At 38.1% G+C, this 23,296-nt stretch overlaps 1 long non-coding RNA gene across 1 annotated transcript in view; it reads left to right on the plus strand.

Moving 5' to 3' along the window:
• Positions 1-2,593: 2,593 nt before the first annotated feature.
• LOC112652309 (uncharacterized) overlaps positions 2,594-23,296 on the plus strand; it is a 29,378-nt gene continuing 8,675 nt past the window's right edge. The window contains exons 1-2 of the long non-coding RNA XR_003131352.3: positions 2,594-2,712; positions 19,040-19,138. This is a non-coding gene — a long non-coding RNA (uncharacterized LOC112652309). The remainder of the gene's footprint in view (positions 2,713-19,039; positions 19,139-23,296) is intronic.

Below are 23,296 nucleotides of genomic sequence, written 5' to 3' on the forward strand. Positions count from 1 at the left end.
AGAGTTGACTGTAAACTTGTTAGAAGTATTAAATGGTATAATGTATCCAAAGCCCTTGGAATAGTAATACAGATAATCACTAAATAAACATCAAAAGGGAGGGGGAGAGAAATTTCTCCCTACAATAGTTTTCCAATACATGCTTTACCTATAGGAAGAGTCACAGTCAGAAAGCCAACAAGACTAATTTCTCAGTAACTGGGTCACTGATTTCTGCTACAGATCTGAAAATAAATATACATTAATACTGAATGTCTGACAAACTGGTCTCTGACTTTAAATATCACATGTTAGTTTTCTGTATTTTTTAGTGCGCCCCATCATTCATATCTTTCATGATTCTCCATAGGACTAGTTTTTCTCCTCAATAATTTCTCTCAATCCAGTATGTATCACTCCATCAATGCCTTTCTCATTCCCATTACACTTGAGAGCTCCCTCTCTAATATCTGCCACATTCTCCTCACACAATTACAAAGGGATCTGACCTAACACTCAAGGGCCATCTTAAGGGACTGATTTACACAAAGAAATTCTTACTATTCCAGCATCTCCTCAAATGTTGGATGGCAGAACTAACCTGATGGCAACTTTAGCTTTAGTGAATAGTCTTCCTTAGGGTTGTTTTGTCCACAAAGACTTTGAAAGATATGAAAGTGGAAAATATGATCTGTGCCTGGTAGACCAATGCCATCAGTTTCACAACAGTGACAAAGCATTCTTTCCTCAGAAAGCATCAGCTGCTTTCTTCAAGAATGACCTGGTGGAGCCTCCCCAAAATCCTCCCCAGCCTTCAGCTATTGACTCTGTGGCAAAGAGCAGAGGTTGGCGTGCTTCCACCCAACCTCCTTCCCACTCACTGACAGCTGAACAAGCTCCACACTTCTCTCTCCAAATGACTGGCAACACCAGCAGAAACTTGGAACAGTAGGCAGACAAAGAAAAACAATTTAATTTCTCTCTGACTGGCTGCTGCTTTCCAAATGTGACAGATTTTCTAACCAAATGGCTCAGATTCTAGTCAGTTAAGACTGAAGTAGAAACAGGGTGAACAGTGACACCAAATGGTTAGAAAAGGTGTGTATTAAGAAACGGTGTTCCTATCCCATGTCTAATCAGAAATGATTGGAGTGGCTTGCAGAGATAAATATTATGCAACAAGATAACAAATTAAAAGTAGGTAGTAGATAAGGAAACAAGATGCTTTGGGGCCTAATGGAATTCAAAGGAATCGAAGGCACAGCACAGGGAATAGTACTACAGTAGTGCTGTATGGTGACCGATGGTAGCCACACTTGCAGTTAGCATCACGGAACATAGAGAGAAGTTGAATCACTAGGTTGTACACCTGAAATAAATGTAACATTGTGTGTCAAATACACTCAAATTTAAAAAAAAAAAATAAGTAAACTGAGAAGGAAAAGCCAAAAAAATTACTTGGGCTTAAAATGTCTTCAAGGTAGTGATGGATAGCTAGCTAGCTAGATAATTTGGGCCACTAATTTGACTTGAGTCTTTATAGCAGTGCATAGGAAGAGAGGAAACCTCTTTGGTTTCAAAGAAGTACAATTCTTCCTGAATCTACAATGACAGAAATTTCCAAAAAGAGCTCTCTTAAGTATCCATGAAAAAGTAGGGACCTTGGAAATATACTTCATCCTTTGCTTCTTTGTTCTTCATGTGTGTCTTCATTTGTGTCATATTATGTTCTCTAAGTCTAATTTTATTAACCTTTTATTTGGATTTTTTTGTACTATTGGATCATATTTAATTACAGTTTATACTCAGCCCCTGCCCAACTAAAACCAGCCAAGTAGACAAGTAGATCAGTTGTTGTAAGATTTTGTTTGTTTTGTTTTTTTTTTTTAAAGAAAATACTTCAGTGGAAAACCCAGTGAGCAAGGAGGAAAAAATACAGACATTGCTGTTTGGCATTGTTAACCATTCATGATAATGTTCAGTACATCTTTAGTCAATGCATCAAACAATGTTAAGTTGCATAAAAAGTTCATGTATTAATTTTTTTGTTACGGATTTACTGAAGAAATGGTTGGCAGAGAGCATGTTAGAGAACACGGAATTAAGTGATATGGGCAGGGAACAACCTAGAACAATAAAGAGAAATGGTAACTAAGGAGTAATTGGAAGCTCCAACCGAAGAATAAGAAATGGGAAAGGTGAGCATGGGGGTGGGGGTGGGGGGAAAGGCGTGAGCTAAATCATAGGAAGCAAAACCATGGCAGACTATCAAGTTATTGGTGACTTAAGCCAAAAGAGGGAAATTGAAGAACAAGATGAAAGAGACAGATAGGAGATGGTGAGGAAAATAAAACTTCAAGTCAGGAAGAGAGGAAGTCTAAGAATGTTTTTAAAATAACAGCTGGAAATTTTAGCATACTCAAAGGTTAAAGTGCCAAAAAGTAAAGAGAATGTGGAAAGAAACAAGTACTTGGCTCATAATGGACTCTTAAGAAACACTTGGTAAGCTTTGGTCGCTGTTGAGACAGAAAAGAGATAGGGGAGTGGAAATAAGATTAGAATTTGTAGAGAAAAGAAACAGACTGAAATAATTATTTTTTTTTTTTATGTTTCGGATTCTTTCCATGATGTGATGTAAAGGGATAATCAGAATTACCAGGATAATTGAAATATGAGAAAATAAGACCCCTGGCAAAAGACTAAATAAAATCCAGTTTTTTTCTCCATAAAAGAGTAAGATAACAATGATTAATAATTTGTTTTGAAAGTTCACAAGTCATGCTGCTAGCCATTTCTGAGACATTCAATTGAGCGTGTTAAAACAGTCATAAGGAAATGAGAATCCTGAAAGATCCTTCTTTTTCCTCTTCGTTCACATCTCTGTCAGATTGGATATAAATTTTTATTGACTTTTTTGACATGTATTTCCTACTGTGAGCCCTCCAGGACCAGGGATTGTGTCATATTCTTTTTGTATATTCATGCTTAGTAGCCAATATATTCTCTTGAGTATTTATGCCCTTCCATTCCCTGAAAATATTTAATGTGTTATTTGGTTTCTGTTGGGAGAACTTCCTTCTCTCAGTCTTCACTATTTCACTTACTAGCAATCATTTATCCAGCTGCTCTTTCTGAAAAAGTAGGAGTCATTCCTGATTTTTCTTTCTCTTTCTCTTCCCAGTTCATCCATGACCAATTCTTCTTGGTTCCCTTTTCAGTAGAAATCTTGCACCATCACTTCTCCCCACTTCACCATCACCAGCCATCCTGGATCACAGGAAGAGCTTCCCCGTAGATCTCCCTGCACCCTCTTTTGCCTGTGGCAGTTCATTCTTTACAGATCAGCCAAAGTAATCCTTCAAAAGCTAGTCAGATCACATCATTCCCCATTTTAAAATCTTCTAATGTCTTCTCATTTACTCAGAACAACCCCTACAGTTCAGCTTCATTTCTTCCTCTCTTTTCCTTCCTTTCTAGACAATATCTACAATAGCTTTCCTGTTGTGAGTTGAAGAAGTCAAACTCATTCCTGTTCCTGAATCCTATATTCTTGCAGAGCTAATGTTTTCTAATCATTCATTCACTAGCCAAATGTTACTTCCTTGGGGGCATTTCTGGCCATCTTTTCTAAAGGAGCACACACAGTTTGCCTCACTGCATTTTATTTTCTTCATAGTACCTACTATTTTCTGAAATTATATACTCATTTGTTTTCTATTTTTCATGCCCAAATATGAACTCCCACAAAAGCATATACTTTGTCTATTCACTGTAGCCCTATACCGACAAGATCCTGAACACATATAAAATGCTCTATGAATAAATGACAAATGGACAAATATATATGTGGGACAGCAGGTCCTGGGTTTATAGAGAGACACTTTCCATTTATTATCTAAAACATATGCTAGTTGTATGTCTTGATTTCCTACCATATAAAATTATCTTCCTTGCAAAAAAGTATTAAATAAATGACAAAAAATTTTTAAAGACTACCACTTCTCGGAAAATGATGCTATGTTAATGAAGTGAATTAAAGTTTAGAGATGAAAAGAATTTTAAGAGATCATCTAGTCAAATCTCGCACTTATTTCTTGATTCCCACTATACCAGACCCTCTCTAACCCTTTAGAGCAGGGGCATCTACTACCTCATAAGGCACTGTTAAAAGGCTAATGTCATCAAGCTCTGATGACTATAGTTAATAATACTGTATTGCATATTTTAAAGTTGCTAATGGAGTAGAACTTAAAGTTCTCATCCCAAGAAAAAAATTCTGTAACTACATATGGTGACAGAACTAGATTTAGTATGATGATTATTTCACAATATACACAAATATCAAATCATTATGTGGTATACTTGAAACTAATATAATATGTCAATTATGCCTCAAAAAATAAAGCTGTCATGCTAAACTAAAATATGCTTTTTTTCTGCATCACAAACTCAGACAACTACAGAAACCAGTTAAATAACAGTTATGTGAAGTTGGCCAGGAGTGGTGGCACTGGGGCAAACAAGAGAAAGTTTGCCTAGTCTAAAGCAGGTAACTACCATTCCAAAAAACTCAAGATTGTTGCCATGAGAGGAAGCAGACCTAATGTCCAGTGTTCTCTGGTTTCAAGAGAAGCTCAGAAAACAGGTTTTTTGGGGAAATGTCTCCATTTTAAAAACCCTATATGACTCTATCAAAACTTAAAGACTATAAAGTTGATAAACTTTTAGTCTAAAGCATCATAAAAAAGCCTTCTCCATCTTCCCCAGGAGAATTCAGAATGTAAAGATATTTAGGATATCTCCCCTGATTTTCTTTTCTTAATCTATATTTCCTTGGCTAATATAAACATTTTACAATTATGCTGCAATTATTTATATGGCAAAAATCAAATAAGCAGATAGCTTTAAAAATCTATTGGATTAACTCAAATATATAGGTTATTCTTGAGTTAAAAACAAACAAAGTAAATACATATATGGATGATTACAAAGCAAACAGCACTGTGGTAACATCTTTCCTTCTGGTATTTCATCTTGTGGCTTCTTGTCCAGACCACATTTCAATCCTACCATTTTATATACCGTTAAGATTACTGGTTTCAAACTTCACACAGCACATCATGTACTTGAGGGAATTGACCCTCAGTGAACCACGTGTTACATGATGAGTTTTCCTACAGCAAAATTCAGATCATTATTTTAACACAAATATTGTAACTCCCCCACATATATTCAGAGCAGCAGCCTATCTGACCCCAAAAGGAAACTTACATTGCATAATGTCCTAAGAAAATGATCATGTTTTCCTTATTTCATTCCATCCTATTTATCTTTTCAGAACACTCTTTTTGTGTGTGGACTAATAATGTGGTTTAAGTTGAGGAAGATAATAATTACTAAAAAAAGTAACTATCCCAAAGCAATATATTTGGAATAATAAAAACTTTCAAAAATGTCTTTCAACAATAAACCACACATTTACGTTTCTAAAAGCATTATTTGCTATTGTTTCCCGAAATTCTTATGATACATGAATTGCTTTATGATTACATTACATTGATTTCTCTCAATTTCTACTATTACAGACCACTGATTCTGTTTTGTGATCCTAACTCTAATTTTCCCGTGCATCGCAGAGCCATGGCCCTCTTTTCCTCTTATAAAAGGGCTCCTCTTCTTTTAGTTCAACATCTTCTTGTCTTCCTAACTTTCCAACTAGAAGCCCTATTTCATCTGTAATTGGAATTATATTTCTTTAATCCTTGTCACTCAGAAGATTGTCCTCAAAAAATATGACCCATTGTTTTAGCATTAACATTTATCAATAAATGTCCCTTACACTGGGCTGTTTTCTTTATGGTAAACTCAAAAACACCCTCCTGATCACTTCGCAGGTTTGAGCTCCCTTATATTTGAGGTACCGAGGGCAGTAGACTTCCAACTGATTCAGTGAGACATGGGTAGCATTTGGAGTTTGAGGCCACTTGCTCTTATCTTTTCCCACTCTCAGTTGCAAGCATTCCTCAGTGTCAACGGAGTTTCTTTAGGTTTGGATCAGCTCAATGATAAAACTGCCATTTTTATAGATCACAAATCATTTTTTGTAATAAGGAATTATAGATAATAAATGGTTGAATGCCAGCAATTTAATATGGTGCAACATAGTAAATTTGAGGATAAAGTTCAAAGTAGCAAATCAAGGGACTTGTCTGTTATTAGTAGAATAAAATTTTTGAAACCTGGTCATCTATAATTCCATACTTTTCCATTAAATTATTTCTTAAGTAGGACCTAAAATCAGGAAATTAAGTTATGATTAAAATATGTTGTATTCTAGGGCAGCCCGGGTGGCTCAGCGGTTTAGCGCTGCCTTCAGCCTAGGGTGTGATCCTGGAGACCTGGGATTGAGTCCCGCGTTGGGCTCCCTTCATGAGCCTGCTTCTCCCTCTGCCTGTGTCTCTGCCTCTCTCTCTCTCTCTCTCTCTCTCTCTGTGTGTGTGTCTCTCATGAATAAATAAATAAAATCTTTAAAAAGAAAAAAAATATGTTGTATTCTATTAATAGCAAATAAAAATGTTCATGCTCATATATTAAAAATGATAAGCAGGTCTCAAACTATTATTACAGAATTGATAAAGAAAAGGAAGGAAGAGGAGAGGATGAAAGGAAGGAAGGAAGGAAGGAAGGAAGGAAGGAAGGAAGGAAGGAAGGAAGGAAACAACTATAGTTCTATGTACAATTAAATAAAATGTGAATACATAATGCTATTATATGTGACTTAAGTTGAAAAGTAATAAAAGCACAAATAGATCATATAAAATATTTTTAAATTGCCAGGAATAAATTTTTATGGATATTTTTATAAATATCAAATTACAACTAAGAAATACATACTTTTAGAGGTCACTATGTTTCAACATTATTTCTTGAATAGGTAGAGGTGGTATGATGATCACTAAAAGATAAGATCTGGGGTGTCTGGGTGGCTTAGATGGTTAAGGATCTGCCTTCAGCTCAGGTCATGATCTCTGTGTCCTGGGAACCAGCCTCCCAATGGGCTCCCAGCTTAGCAGGGAGTCTGCTTCTTCCTCTCCCTCTGCCTCTCCCCCTTTCTCATGCTCTCTCTCTCTTTCTCTCCCTGCCTCAATCGAATAAATTTTTTTAAAAAAGATAAAATCTTACTGTGTCTTTCAGGAAAGACCAATCACTATGATTAATAGCTAATGTTCATGCACTTATTAGTCAGAGTTCAGGGAAACAGAACCAATAGGATATAATCATAAGATATATATATAGATAGATAGATATAGATAGATAGATATAGATAGATAGATATATGAAAGAGTGATTGATTTAGTTGAAGAAATTGGTTCATGCAATGGTGGAGGCTGGCAAGCCCGAAGTCTACAAGGCAGGCTTGAGACCCAGGGAAAAGCTGATGTTGCAGTCTCAAGCTTGAAGGCAATATGGAGGCAGAATTCTTTCTTCCTCATGTGATCTATCTTTTCTCTTAAAACCTTCAGCTGATTGAATGAGACCCCTCCATATCATGGAGAATAATCTGTTTTGTTCAAAGTCTACTGATTTAAATATTAATCACATCTAAAAAGTTCCTTCACAGAAACATCTAGACTTATGTTTGATCAAACAACCAAGTTATCATAGGCTGACATGTAAAACTACTCACCACATTAACTATCCTTGAAATGAGATGAAGGCTTACATTGATCTTCTCCAACAAAGTTGGACCAGCATTTATGATTATTTATGAATGCTAAGCAACAACCATCATAGTTTTTTTGTAATATGGTGCCTAGATAACTTCATGGAGAACATAGTGTCAGGCTGATATCAACATTTGTGGTGAAGCCTACTCCCGCCTTCCTGTATAAGACTGGCACCAAATTTTAGCCAATATATGAGCCCTGCACCAATTTAGGACCTAGGCCAAGTTAGGTTATATGTACTCTCTAAGGGTAGAGAAATGTGTTTCTTCTTCTCCTCTAAACCTTAAATATACCTATTGAAAATCCTCCTCAGTCATAAAGTCATTCTAGTTTAATCATAGCTGTATTCAAATGTTTCAGTTAACTATATTCTCAACTCACTGTCTTTGAACCAACCACCTTTCTGCGCTTAATCATTGCTACATGTAACTATGTATGTATTTTTTAGATTCTATTTATTTGTATTTCTAAGTATTTTATCTCTGTCTATGATTTTTACTCAGTTTGAAGTTGTGTACTATGTGTTCTACATTCTTCGTACACTCCACAGAATTCCCCCCAAAATATTTATTATTGCAGTAATTGAATTAATCTTAGCTAACTAAAGATAAAATTTTTTATCTTTAAAGTTACAAGAGGTAGAATATTATTTATGAAAGAATATAGGTAATCTCTAGGGTAGTTTTGGTATAGGATAATTCTAAAACAGTACATAATAATTGCTTTTTAAAATTGTGGCTGAGACAAATTGTGAAACAAACTTCCTAGCAATCTCAATAATTCATTCATACTTATTGTATTATAATGAACTAAAGAGTGTTTTTTCTTCCTCTGAAATGAAAATGAGTATTTTCTTTTAAATATTTTATTTATTTATTCATGAGAGACACAGAAGGAGAGAGGCAGAGACACAGGCAGAGGGAGAAGCAGGCTCCATGCAGGGAGCCTGATGTGGGACTCGATCCCAGGACTCCAGGATCACGCCCTGAGCCAAAGGCAGACGCTCAGCCACTGAACCACCCAGCTGTCCCTGAAAATGAGTATGCAATTTAAATCTGTAAATAAAAAATGGATTTGAATTTTTATAATTGCTTATCATCTTGGAGATACGCCAGCAACTTCCATAATCACATAAAAATTGAGAAAAATAACCCCTGTAACATTAATCATCCTACAGTTTGTGTTTGATATGCCTTAGTTTATTTAAGATACCCAAAGATAACCTTCATTTTCAAGGTTATCTGCAGCCCATCTGGGACTCTGATACACGGAACATCTGGGAACTCAGTGGAATGTCTCTGGTTCCCTATGGTAACTAAGACCATATGCACAATCCTCCACTGACAAACTAAAATATGACAAAAAAAAAAAAAAGAGAGAGAGAGAACTTTTTGATGCATTTCCATCTATAAACAAAACATTGTACAAAAAAGACACTGAAAAAGCTATTATAGCCTTCATATTTAACCAACAACAACAAAAAAAAAGTCGTAACCACTGAGCATACAATGTAATTTGTTACAGCCTATGACTAATCACCACAGAATAATTCCACTGGTACTAGATGGAGAGAAAATCCTTAATTATTGAAGATATACTTTGTAAGGTTATCAACACTTTAAGCCACTAAATTTGATTAAAGTTAACAATATTATCATAGGCATGACTGCTTTGGCAAAGACTTCTTGTGGTTGATCATAGACTGGCAAATAAACTTGAAGTAAGCAAAAATATAAAAACCAAAGACATGAGAGTATCCCACTGGGGTCCAGAGTTTCCAGTGGGAACAGATATGCAAGACAGTCCCTTGGCATTCAAAAAGATTTAATTTCTATCTCACCAATTTTAAGTGCTACTGTTACAGTTTACATAAGATACATAAAAATCCAGTGCCATAAATATAAATATTGATTTGAGATGCATACTCCAGAATTCCCATTATACGTGCCTTGCAATATGAAAACCTGTATTCCACTACAAAAATGCCAGTAATAGCTAGGTGCCAGGCACTATTCCAAAAGTTTTGCATGTAATATTTTCTTTATTCCTCACATCGACTCTATCAGATAAGAACTATTATTAGCCCCACTTTATGAATGAGGAAACTGAGTCACAGAGAAGTTAAGTAACTATTCATGGCCCCAAGCCCCATGCGATAGAATATATTTAAAGCCACATGGTCTCGTCCCACTGCTTATATTAGAATGATTTCATTATGTAGGCAATGGTGATATTAAATTTTATGCTCTATTTAATTTTTACAAATTTCAAAGTCAACACAAAGAAGCGTATTGCATAGTACCTGGCCCAATATGGATTCTCCAGTCAAGTTTACCCTCAAGGTGAAGATGGCAGATTCCTTTTGGAAGTAACTGTTGGCAATGAATGAACGTGGATGCATGGACCATCTTAAAGAATCTCCTAAACACTTAGCAGAATGAGTGTTTTCTACTCATCACTGCTCATTTAAGCTGTTCAAAACTAGAAGCTATAGATAAGGTGCCTGGAGGAGAAGGATACACAGTGGGGGAGAGCCAGAATGGAAAAGATGGATTTTTAGTATTGATTCTGCCACATACTACCTTTGCGATTTTTGAACAAGTTATTTCACATCTCTGGGAATCCCTGGGTAGCTCAGTGGTTTAGCGCCTGCCTTCAGCCCAGGGCCTTATCCTGGAGACCCGGGATCGAGTCTCACATCAAGCTTCCTGCATGGAGCCTGGCTTCTCTCTCTGCCTGTGTCTCTGCCTCTCTCTCTGTGTGTCTGTCACGAATAAATAAAATATTTTTTTAAAATGTAGGAACTGAAATAAATGATATCTAAAATGAATCTATGGGTCTCTATCATCCTACAAAAGCCGAAAGCCAAGAAATCTTAACACAGTTACAGCAATTCTGCAGGAGCTGAATAACATAGCCTGGCTGACATCACTGTTACTCAGATGCTTAGGGACAAAGCTAAAGAACGAAGTTGGAGAGCATTAACATGTTCATTAAGCTGCCTCTAAAAGAGCTTCTGGCAAGAATATATGGTAATTAATTTGTGGCAAAATTATTTAAAAGTACGTTAAACACTAATATTCTAAGTTGCCAATTAAAAATAACTTTGCCTGCTGCAAGCAGGATTACTTAGAGATCTAGAGGGACTTGGGGCATTTCTATTCTTTGAGGTCCTTCATATTTAACATTAAAGAAATACCAAAACACGGTTCAAAAACTATGACATATTTCAAGTCTTTATGGTAGACTAACATCTCTAATACAGAAAAAAATCAATGCAATATAATTGTGCTATTAACAAGTGGATTGCAAGTTTCAAGAGAATTGCTTAATATCACCTTAGGCAATATTGTCTAGTCAAAGGACATAAATGACACACACTTTCCTTCATTTTCATTTAAGTGATGTGCAACACTATGTAAAGATGACAGCAAAAGTCTAAAGTGAGGTTCTCTTAGCACACCTTTGTTGGCCCCTGTCAACAAGCTGTTACAGGAAGGTGCCCTCTAAGTGCTCCTTCAGTTAGAACCAGTTTAATCTCAACCTATCACACGTGGCCATAACTAAGAAATGAACTCTTGGAGTGGAGTGAGCAGTAGATAAGGATTTGGTTGAAACTGAAAGGGATGATTTTTCTCCCAGAACATTTTAGGAGCTTCCACTACCAATGAACTGCATTGACCAAAATGACCTAAGGATTGCCTCCTGGAAATTTAGCAAATTTAGGTAGAACTTCATCTTTGAAGGCTGAAATGATTGCAAAACACACTGTTAAGGAGTTGAGTAAATCGCTTTCATGGTAGAACTAGATTAGAACAATCAACGCGCTCCTAAGTGTCTGTCGTCTGTTTTTCTATAGCTGATGATGAGCAGCTCTTTCTGAACAGAAGTAGTTTATGGCATTTGTTCCTAACTGAAAAAAATTACACTCATTTGCTAGTATAGAGAACAACCCTTACGTTCTTTTGCTTTCAACTGGAAAACAAGCACATTTATCTAATAATTGTACCAAGTGATGTAAACTTTGGGGGGAGGGGGAAACTAACAGTCTCATTTCAAACTACTTAGAATTAAAATTTCACGTATCACAAGACTCTTGTCTAATCTCTTCAAACATACCTTTAAAGTAATGCTAATGCCTAAAAATCTTTCATAAATAGAGTGCAGTAGCATCTTACTCAAGGGTAGAAATGAAAATTAGCTTTTAAGGCAAAACTCAATTAGGAAGAAAATTACCCTTGGATAATCCCTTAAGTAGACTCTAAAGTCTGGGAATCCATGGTTTTATCCACAATGCTATACAATATTTTTAAGCACATTAAAGTTTAAGGTAATGATGCTGAACCAACAAGAAACAAGAGAAAAGTCTGTATGCGGACGTGTGAGCTCTCAAACCATTTTGGCTTCAAAGAGAAAAAAAAAGGTGGAAGGTCCTAAAAATTTCTCTGCTTGCCTTCAGGGTTTATATTCCATTATACTTAAGATCAAGCCTCAAAAAAAAAAAAAAAAAAGATCAAGCGTCTCTGGTCCTATTACACATTCATAGATTTGGTTGTTGTAAAAATTCCATAAGATAGCCCTTTATTTTTCTTTCTTTCTTTTGGCAAATAAGTTTGAAAGGTCTGCTGGCCCCTAACTCTCGGCCTGGCACACAGTGGGTTCCTACTAAGTGCCAGCTGCTCCCTGAGAAAGTGCGGAGGAGAGTGGTCTTTTCAAGCTGGCATTTCTTGCCGTGGCACTGCTGGACAGTACCACTCTGGTCCCCGGAGGCAGATGAGCTTATGAACCTGACCAGAGGTTGGTGCTTCATCTAAAGCAGGTGTCACACAGGCAGGTGTGGGGCCCGGCAGACAGACTCAGCGAGGCGGGTGATCCGGGCGAGGCCTGGCGGGAGCCGAAGAGGCCGCATCCGCCCAGAGGGGCAGGCACCGGGCACTCAGCCCCTCCAGAGGGTGGTCTGTAGAGATGCCGGCCCACCTGCTTCCCGACCCGCCCCCCTCACCAGGGAGCCAGAGGAAATCCTGCTCTTGACCTAAAATGTCCCTATTTTTGTCTCAAGGAACCAAAGGCAATGCCCCCAGCCTGGTCTCACATAGTGGTGACCGCTGAGCTCTGGCTCCAGGGACCTGGACAGGGCACAGAGGTCGGATGTGGGCCGAAGCCCTGAGGGCAGAAGCGGGGCTGCTGAGGGGCGGTGGTACCCGACCGGGTGCAGCGGGGTTCAGGGCTCTGCCCCCTGCGGGGCTCTTCGCCGATGCCTGAGGAGCTCCAAAGCCAAGACACATGTACCCGACTGAGAACTGGACTGAGCAGCGCAGCAGCTGCACCTGCCCCGGAGGACGGACCGCAGGAGCCACGCCGTGTGCCTCCGGCCTGGCAAGCCCGGAGCCAGGATGGGTCGCGCAGTCTCCTTTCCTCCTGCTGGTTCCCCCTGAAGAAGGTGATGGGGGCGGCAGGTACAGAAGAGGCGCCAGAGCAGGGTGGCATCCTCACGCTCCCCAGGACGGCCAGCACCGTGTTCACTCTCAGAATGGGAATGTTTGACAAAAGGCTTCTTCTTGCTTTGCTGTTGGGGTGTCCTCCGAGCCCCACTCACCGGCCACAGCTCAGGTGCGCTTCATGTGCAACTGTTCCTTACCTGTGTGCAGGACGTGGTGTTTGTGGATACAGGCTCGACCGAAGGAAGAGCGCAGCTCGGTCTCCGACGGCCTCCCTGGCCTCCCTCTCCTTATTTTTGTTAGCTTTCACTTGCTCTCCACCCCAACTAGGCTCGTCTCCGCTTACGAACTTTGCAGACGAGGAATGCTTCTGGAAAACCTACCTTGGAATGTTTCCCTGAGTCAGGTGGGGTATGCAGCCTTTGGCCAGCTCTCCTCAGAGCAAGAACTGCCCAAGTGAACTCCAAGGAATGCCTCTCAGCACGCCGTCTGCACGGGCATGTGCCCAGGAGAAACACTATCCCGCCTGCTAACCTTTGAGGCATAACCTTTTATTCTCCCCAGTGGAGCTTTTTTTTTTTTTTTTTTCCACTGAAATTGTTTCTTGTGAATTGTATGGAGGACCTTGTTTTTATTATGAAAATCATTTGCAGTGAGTAAGGATTTTTCGATCTTCATATCAGTTACTCCTAATCGTTTTATCTTTTAAATAGATTCCTTTCTTCTACAAAAGTGGAATATCATGCACCAGTCTTGCAATATACCAGCTCATAAAGACATGGCATGGCACCAGGGAGTTGGTAAAAATTCATCAGGCAACTTGAAGCTATTGACCTTAAGCCATTTTTTAAGACTCTAAATGATTTGCCTTTGTTGCATTCATAAGAAAAATAGTAAACTTATTCATAATAAGTTATCCCCACATATGTTTTGAAGAATAGCTTCTGATTAATGTTTAAATGAACTCAGTTACAGGAGCCTGTCACTATTAACTCCATATAAACCATCTGGAGCAGCACCATCCAAAGACTTCTGTGATGATGGAAATGTTCTCTCTTCTAGCTAATACAACAACAGCCACTAGCCTCACATGGCTTGGAATGCTCAAAATGTGCCTGATATAACTGATTAACTGAATATTTTATTCACCTTTAATTACTTTAAAACTGTGTAGGTTTAGGGACGTGCTACTCAAACTGTCGCCACCTACAGGAAGCATCTTCTTCACCTGGGAACTTGTTACAAATGCAACTTTCAGGTCCCACTTCAAGAACGGAATTCAAATCTCCATTATTTTTTTAGGGTGGGGGTTGAGGAAAAGGGAGAGAGAGACTCTTAAGCATGGAGCCCTACACAAGGCTCAATCTCATGACCCTGAGATCATGACCTGAGCTGAAATCAAGAGTCCGATGCTTCGCTGACTGAGCCAGCCTGGTGCCCTTCAAATCTGTATTTTAATAAGATCCCCAGGCAATTTGTGTGTCCATTAATATGTGAGAAGCACTAATCAAAAAGAGTGGTTTTCAACACTGGATGCACACTTGAGGATGCCTAAAACCTTTCCAGGGGGTTAGTGAGGTGAAATATTTTCAAAATAAGGCTAGGGGCACCTGGGTGGCTCAGTTGGTTAAGCCTCTGCCTTCAGGTCAGGTCATGATTCCAGGGTCGTGGGATCCAGTCCCACATCGGGTTCTGCGCTCAGAGAAAAAAAAAAAAAAAAACAGAAGTAAAATAAGGCAAAATAACAACATAAGGCCAGACAAAATCCAATGCCTTTTTCACGGTATTGATATTTGTACTGATATAAAAGCAACAGAGGATAAAACTTTTGAAGCCTGAGCATGAATCAAGACACTGGTAATCATTAATTTCTTCACTGTTACACCCTTTCAGGAAGAAAACAAAAACAAAACAATAATGACAAAAAGTTACATTTAAGAATGTTTTTTATGATGTAGGAAATGTACTGATTATCTTAAATCTTGGTCACCAATAAACATCTTTTTAATATTCTGTGGGAAAAAACAAACAAATATGCATAAAGCATTGCTGCTGCAAATGGAAGTATAAAGATTGACTGAAGAAAAATCACCCATGAGATTGTTTGAGTTATAAGCTGTACTAGCCTCTTTTCTGTGGAGCACCATTTGCTTAAAGGAACCAATGACAGGCAAACTATTGTTATTCCTAATTGAGTATTTGGCAAATATTTGATTCAAAATGAATGATGGAAGTCTGCTGCTCCAAGGAAAATAATGAACAGTATATATTTCCAATGATATAACCTTTGAGATTTAAAGTGGAAATTAGGATTTTATTTAGTATTTATTATTATTTTTTAGGTATTTTATTTAAATTCTATTTGCCAACATACAGTATAATACCCAGGGCTCATTTCATCAAGTGCCCTCTCCTTAGGGAAATTAGGATTTTAGAAAACTATTATTTACTACAAGGATCTTGACATCTTCCTACTACTGTAAAACAACTCGGATAAGATTGGGGGTGATCTTGCACTTGAAAGCCTTAAATAATTTAGGGAACCAATATTTTTTAAATGACCGATGTATCAGAGATCCATTCAATAAGCAAAATGGAATAATGAATGTTAACGTAACAGAGAACACATTTATTGATATGGTTTCAGATTCCACATTTTATATGACTTTTATGAAACTACTGCTTGTCAAGTTTTGATGTGGTATCAAAGAAGAATATCCACAATTGTCTGAAAATTCTATTAAAATACTACTCTTTTCCTGCTACATATTTGTGTGAGCCCAATTTCTCTTAATACCATTCAACCAAAACTACTTACCAAAATGCAGAAGCAGATACCAGAATCCAGCTGTCTTTTTTTTAAGTTAAATATTAAAGAAGTGTGCAAAAGAAAAAAAAATACCATTCTTTTCACTTTGTTTTGTTTTGGAAATCTAACTAAATCATAACTGCTTTTCATAAAAATATATTATTTACATTAATATGTAATGTATTTATTATTGTTTTGGTAAAGAAAATCATAATTTTTTTTTACATTTCTCAGTTTTAATTTCTAGTATGGTAAGTATTGATAGATATTACTCCTGCTAACAAAAAAAAAGCTCTTTAGTATTCTCATTAATTTTTGAGAACATAAGGGTCCTGTGACTAACAAGTTTGGGTGCTGCTGGCTTACAAGATGCTGTGAATAGAGTCAAAGCTGAAAATCACTACTCCAACAGAAACTGAAGTATTGGCTGCTTCTAAAGATTCAGGAGAAATAAAAGCACTTACAAAAAAGAAAATATGGAGTCCCTATACACACACAGTAACTCATTCAACCCACTTTTTGACACTCACTAATGACAACCCAAACAAAAACCAAGAATTTATAAATATACACACTTACAGCATTTTAACAGAATGACCTGAGAAAAATCTGAAGGTCTATCAGGAGCAGACTGGTTAATTAAATTATAGCATATTATACTACAGAATAGTATGCAGCATTAAAAAGACTGGATTAAATCTTTATGTGTCCAAAACTGGAATGTTGTCCCTGATGTATTATTAAATAAGAACACAAGTTTCAAAACAATGTGTGAAGTTTAGCCCCTTTTAAAAACAAGGGAATAGCTTTCTATATATATATGTGTGTAGTTTTGTATGTATTTGGTCTTGGAGAAAGGTACAACATGATATGCACCAATCTACTCACATTGGTTTAGCTCAGCAAGAGGCAGGGAGTAGATGTGGGATGAATTATATTAGTTACTTTTCCTGTACACTTCTTATTTTTGAGACTTGTAACATTTTGAACCCCCTGTTTATTCAGTGGTGTCTCCTTCTTTTTCCTAAAAAAAAAAAAGATATATTTATTTGAGAAAGAGAGCAGAGGGAGGGTAGAGGGAGAGAGTGAATCCAAAGCAGACTCCACACTGAGTGTGGAGCTTGACATGTGACTTGATATCATGACCCTGAGATCTACCCCAGCCCTGTTTCCACCCTCTCATGAATGGTTACTATATATATATATTTTTTTTTTTTTTTCAGCAGTGACATTCCCTGAGAGCTCCCAGGGCCCTCAGACTCTCCTCGGCTGGGTCGGGGCCTGGCCTCCCCGGGGGTGCCCCATGGCACACTCTCCCCTGTGCTTACTAATACATTCCCTTCTTTAAACCCACCCAAACTGGACCAACTGGCCTCTCTTCTCCTGGGACCAAAATCTGGGGGCCTCACCACCCCCTACTCCTATACCTCTTCTCTTTCCCTTTGGCTTCTTTCTCCCCTAAGCTCTGCCCTTGATCCATTGCTTGGCGGGGGGTCACGGATGCTGCCTTCTGGCCTTCCCTCCACGAGCATGCCTTGCCTCTAGCTGTGGCTGCAGAGACTTAATTTATACGGAGAGTCCTGTGGTGGCTGCCACTCCAGCCATAGCTGGGGCCGCGCTCACCGCACAGCCAGGCAATCTGCCCCTGGCAGGGGCCCTCTTGGCTTCCCATTTTTCATTACCCTTGCTGTGGCTAAGGGGGTGGGGGCGCAAGTGGACAGGGGTGGGAGGTGGAGGGCTGCCCGCCATGGGCTGGGGTTTGCAAAACCCGAGTCTGCTGATTGAAATAAATATCTCTGTCTTAAAAAACAAAAACAAAAAAACCAAGAGTTTGATGCCTAACCAATTGTATCATCCAAGCGCCCCACAGCTGTTGTCCCCTCTGTACTTGTTCATTTTTGTCTATGGTTCCACACATGGTGGACATTGAGAAATACAAATGAACTGACCTTTGCATCACTGTCACCCTTCTGAGGAAAAGAGAAAACACACAAGGAGAGAAACAACAACATCCCAGTTGTGGCACATAATTCAGAGCATAAAAGTGGTCACCAGAATGGACAATTTTCTCCCAAATCCACTAAAGTTTGTGCTGGTGACTTGTGCTGGTGACTCAGGTTTTTCTCACTTTGCAGCAGCCAGTTGTAGCTTCTACCAACTATAGATCTGTCTTTTGGGTTTGCCGTTTCCTACTCTGCCTTCTGCTGCCAACTGCTTCAGCCTCATTCAGCGCCATGACCCATTGTATTGAATACAACTAAACACCTTTCAGCTCTCAGCACACGCCCTCAGTTCCAGATTTTGATGTAGGTGTTCTCTGTGTCTGAAACTCTCCTCTCTTCGCTTCCCCATATCACCCATTCTTAACTGAGGTCACAGAACAGGAAATCTTCTGTGGAAAGCCCTGCTACTGAAACGTGGGCATCTGCTCCATGCTCCTCAAACATTCCACTCTGACTTTCCTCTGGAGGAGTATTTACCATCACCCTATTATAATTTTTAGTTATTTACTCATCTACTCAACTTTAGCTTCCTGAGGGCTAGAACCAAGTCTTATTACTGTTCTCGGTTGTCACCCTAGCATCAATCTATGGGGCACATTGTTGTAACAGTAACATTTATTGAGGATGAACCTTGTGTCAGGTTCCAGGCTAAAGACTTCATATACATTATATCATTTAACTTGCTGATAACCCTTAAGCCTATGCTACTCTTCTTTCTTATCAACACTCATTATTGTCGGATACCATCTGGTGCTCTGACTACTCTTCTTCCTCTGAAATGTCCTGTGCTCTTACCCCATCAAAACACAATCTTTAATTGTGTTTATAAGACCTCAACTTGAGCTTAGCTATTACTTAGTTCAATTTATTTAGCTTACTAGATCCATGGATCCAGTTCCTCAGGCTAACATAGTAAATCTAGAAAAAAAATTCATATGAAAACATAACCCAAGAGATATGCACTTTTATGGGGCACACAAACAGAAATAATGCCTTAAACCCAAATAGTGGAAAATTGAGCATCCCTGCTGTACTATGAGGAAGACATGTTTAGAAATGAAATTTTTAGCACTTGTTTTGTAGGTCATGTCTTTTGGGGACCATCTACTCTGCCTATTTGGAAAGATAGCCCTTGGTTTGGAGCACTTTCGTCAGTATTCAGGCCTGATCCGGGACTAACAGGTACAGGCATGTTTTCTAACCATTGCAGATTTTAAAAAGCAATTGAACTCCTCCATTTATGCTTTAACTATATTGATTTCCAATGAGAAATTTATCTAAAAAACAAACAGTGGAAAACTCTGTCTGCAACTGTTCTAATTACACATAAACTACGGAAGGTTTTGGAATCTGTTATAAAGTACTAAACCACCCACTCTCCAGTGAGATCAGTTGAACGTGAATGACTTCCCCGGTGCTGGGAATAGCGTGTTCTTAACCTTGACACTCAGTCCCTCAGGGCTATCCTTGATGTCAGATCTCCAAAAAAGTGCCAAGAGCCACATGGGCATATGTTAGAAAGTTTTATGGCATTGGCCCTTAACTTGGCAGGAATGGTGGCAAGTCCTCCTGGCTTGAGATGCTTGGCTTCCTTCCTGAGTAGCTAAGGCTAGAGAGCCAACAAAGTATCTGGGGAGTAGGGATAGACAATTGCAAACATGTGACTAAAAATTCTTCCTTTGACAGCTTAATAGGAGGAGAACTTCAAAATACAAGTCTAGAGGTGTTGGGAGCTAAGGAAGTAGGATCAGAAGGGTGAATTAATGAAGGTGGGAAAAGAAAGAGATGCTGTTCTAAGAATATGGAATAGCTAAGTGGTTCCATGCAGGATGGACAAACTCTTGTCACCTAGCGGTGAGAAGTCCCTCTAGCCTGTTACTCAGCTCTTACTCTAGGCTTCACTTCAATTCATTTCATGAAGGGTTTTCCCGCTCAGTGCCTCATTTACTTCTTAAGGGAAACTGTGAGCTAGATAATTTTTTGTTTAACTGATGAAGAAACTGAGGCCCAGATAGACTGAATGGCTACAAAAGGGGAGAGCTTTACAGAGAATATTCCATACTCTGTAAGACAGTGTATACATAGTATATTGGAAAATTCGGGGTAGTGATTGACTCTCCCTCCAAACCCCAGGATAGATGAAGTAAAATATAGAAAAATCTTTACGCGGCAACTGAAGAATGTTCTGCTTATATTCCTCACACACAAAACAATCCTACCAGAAAACTGAAAACTAGTATGAAGCAAAGATAAATAATAATTGCTCCTCAAAATCATACAAATGAACAGGAAAAAAAAAAACAGGAAAAGTGGTGGAGACATCACCTCAGTGATGTTATGATGACCTAACAAAAGGACAAACATAAGGGTGTAGGGGATAGCTTTAGATAACTACTAACTCAACTTTTTTCTTTATAGTTGAAGAAAGTGAAGATAAGAAATTCAAATGGCTTTCCCTAGTTTCAAGATGAGTTATTATGAGAACCAAAAGTCTATCTCCTCTTCTTTTCTTCGTTGGCTTTTTGAAAAAAAAAAAAATCAATTACTTGCATTTAAACATTTCTGGAAGGAGGGATGAACAGAGAAAAGGGGGAAAGAAGAAAGGAAGTGAGAGAGAATGGAACTAAGACTAATTTCTCTTGATTTGCATTCTCTGGGTCACATGAAAATAACAGTACATTAAAAATAATCAGATTGAATTAGAACACCTTTGAAAAGATGGAATTTCAGTTTTAAGAGACCAAGCTTCATTCTTTTAACTCTCACACTTTGGAATGTATATAACCACCTTATTACAATATAATCACATGGGAAAAGTCACATGGGAACAAACCATTTGCTCAACAATAAGGATTCAGTTACAGAAATTATGGTATATCTATTCAATAAAGCTATGCAATCATTTAAATTTTACCTTGTAAAAATATTTAAAGAAAGAGGAAATTGTTCACCATATAACACTAATGAAAAGATAAAACTAAATTACATGTAATTCCAATTTTGTGTTTTAAACGTAGATCAGATGAAAATAAACCAAAATATTAAACATTATTACCTCTGAAATGAGATATTTTTTAAAGATTTTATTTATTTATTCATGAGCACGGCAGAGAAAGAGGCAGAGACAGTAGAGGGAGAAGCTGGCTCCCTGCAGGGAGCCTGATGCAGGACTTCATCCCAGACCCCGGGATCATGACCTGAGCTGAAGGCAGACACTCAACCACTGAGCCACCCATGTGCCCCTGAAATGAGATGTTTTAAGTGCTTTTAATTTTAATCTTTAAACAGTTCTGTATTTTCTAGAGTTTTCTGAAATGTACATTTATCGATTCTATTTATGATCTTACAAAGAATAAATTTAAGTTTAAGCTACTGAATGACAATATCCAGTGTTATTAAAAACATGAAAAAATGATGGGTACTCCTATGTTCTGTTAAGGACACGTATCACAACATTTTAGGGTGCAATTTGACAGTATGGTCCAAAATTTAACAAGCACTTTCCTAGGATATTATCCTAAGATAATTTGAAAGACATGTATTAAAAATATTTGCCACTTAGAAAGTAATAAGATCCACAGACCACATGTTTTTTAACCCCAGCAGGCTGGATAGCAAATCATAATCAAACATCTTAATATTTTTTAGCAACCATAAGGTATTGAAGGAAGTTGGATAAATTAAGATGATAAATAGCCTTCTGTGAATTCTAGTCCAATTTTGTACAAACATTGTAAAATATTTCTGTTTACATAGCTTTTTGGATTTCAGAAATATAGAATAGAGAATATGACCTCCATATTAAGATATTTCCATCACCGTAAATTTTTTATTATGTCACTAAATGTGTATTACTAATGGATTAGTTAAAAGGAAACTATGGAATATTTGTCTACTGAAAGGATGATATCAATCAGTAGTCATTGGAATAGAAGGATCATCCCAGCATATTTTTGAGTGAAAAGTTGGTGGCAAAATGGATTTTTCTCTATCAGGATTTTTACTTCTAGGATGATGGAGTAGACATAATTTTCCCTATTCTTCCTACTATGTAAAACTAAAAACCATGTACATTATAAATAAAACAAACATAAGAAGACTGAAAAATGGAAACAGGTCAGGCAATCTGAGGATATCAGGACCCAGAAAGAACACAGTGGTGAGGTCCCTGAATTTTCTTTATGCCTCATCTCAGATTTAGAGCAGAAAAAGCTTGCAATCCAACAATGTCAATGGCTGCACACAAAAATAGCCTCAACAAATACCAATTCTCTCTAGGCAGAGAACAAGGAAAGAGGCAGCCAATCAAGAACAAAGCTTTCAAATACTGCTCTCCTCCAGCCAAGCACAACAGAATACCTCTAATCCCAGCATTCCTCATGCCAGTAAAAGTGGAATGGGGACTCTAGACTTCTAGCTTCAGCAGGCTATAATGGATCTCTCCAATACCTCACCAAGTATTAAAAACAGTCAGGTAAGGAGCTGAGACCTTTACCCTTGCTGGCTGATAATGAGGCCCACTCACTTTGATGACAGTAGGTATCGTGTGGTGAACCTACCTCCATCTCCCCACTAGCATTAACGAGTTACCCCTTACCTCTCTCTAGGAGGCCTTGGAGAGACTGAGGACTTTCATAGTCACTCCTTCAGCAGAAACAAGGCCACCCCTACCAAGGAGTCAGTGGAGACCACAGGAGAGCCAGAATCTCTACCCCTGCCCAGTAGTAAGGAAGAGCAGCACCACTGTTAGGTATCAACATAGGCCAAATGGAGAATTTGAGCTTCTATCTCCTCCTTGCATGAGGTTGTAATGAGGTGGAATCATCCTTCCCCTCGATGCAGTATCCAAAACTTTAAAACAGAAGGTTTAAATAAGACACAGCATACAAAGCATAGAACTCAAAACATAGTATGAAAATGATCAGGTTTCCCAGTAAGAAATTATTCATCATACCAAGAACCAAGATCTCACATTATAAATAAAAGACAATTAGATGCTAATACTGGTGCAACAAAGATGTTACAATTATCTAACAAAGTGCCAGAAAAAGAGAGGAAAGAAAGTAGGGCTGAAAAAGTGCCTGAAAAAGTAATGGCTGAAAATTTCAAAATTTAGCTAGAAATGTAAACTCAGCAGTTTAAGATGAATGAATCCCAAATAGTAAAAACCAAAGAAAATCCACACCAAGACACATTATAATCAACCTTCTAAAAACATTTTCCTCAGTGGTGAAAGACTGAATGCTTTACCTCTGAGATCAAGGTCAAGATGCTGCTGCTAGCACTCTCATTCAACAGAGTTCTGGAAGTTCTAGTCAGTGGAATAAAACAAGAGAAAGA

This window comes from Canis lupus, chromosome 13 (genome assembly GCF_003254725.2).
Source record: "Canis lupus dingo isolate Sandy chromosome 13, ASM325472v2, whole genome shotgun sequence".
Classification (NCBI taxonomy): Eukaryota; Metazoa; Chordata; class Mammalia; order Carnivora; family Canidae; genus Canis; species Canis lupus.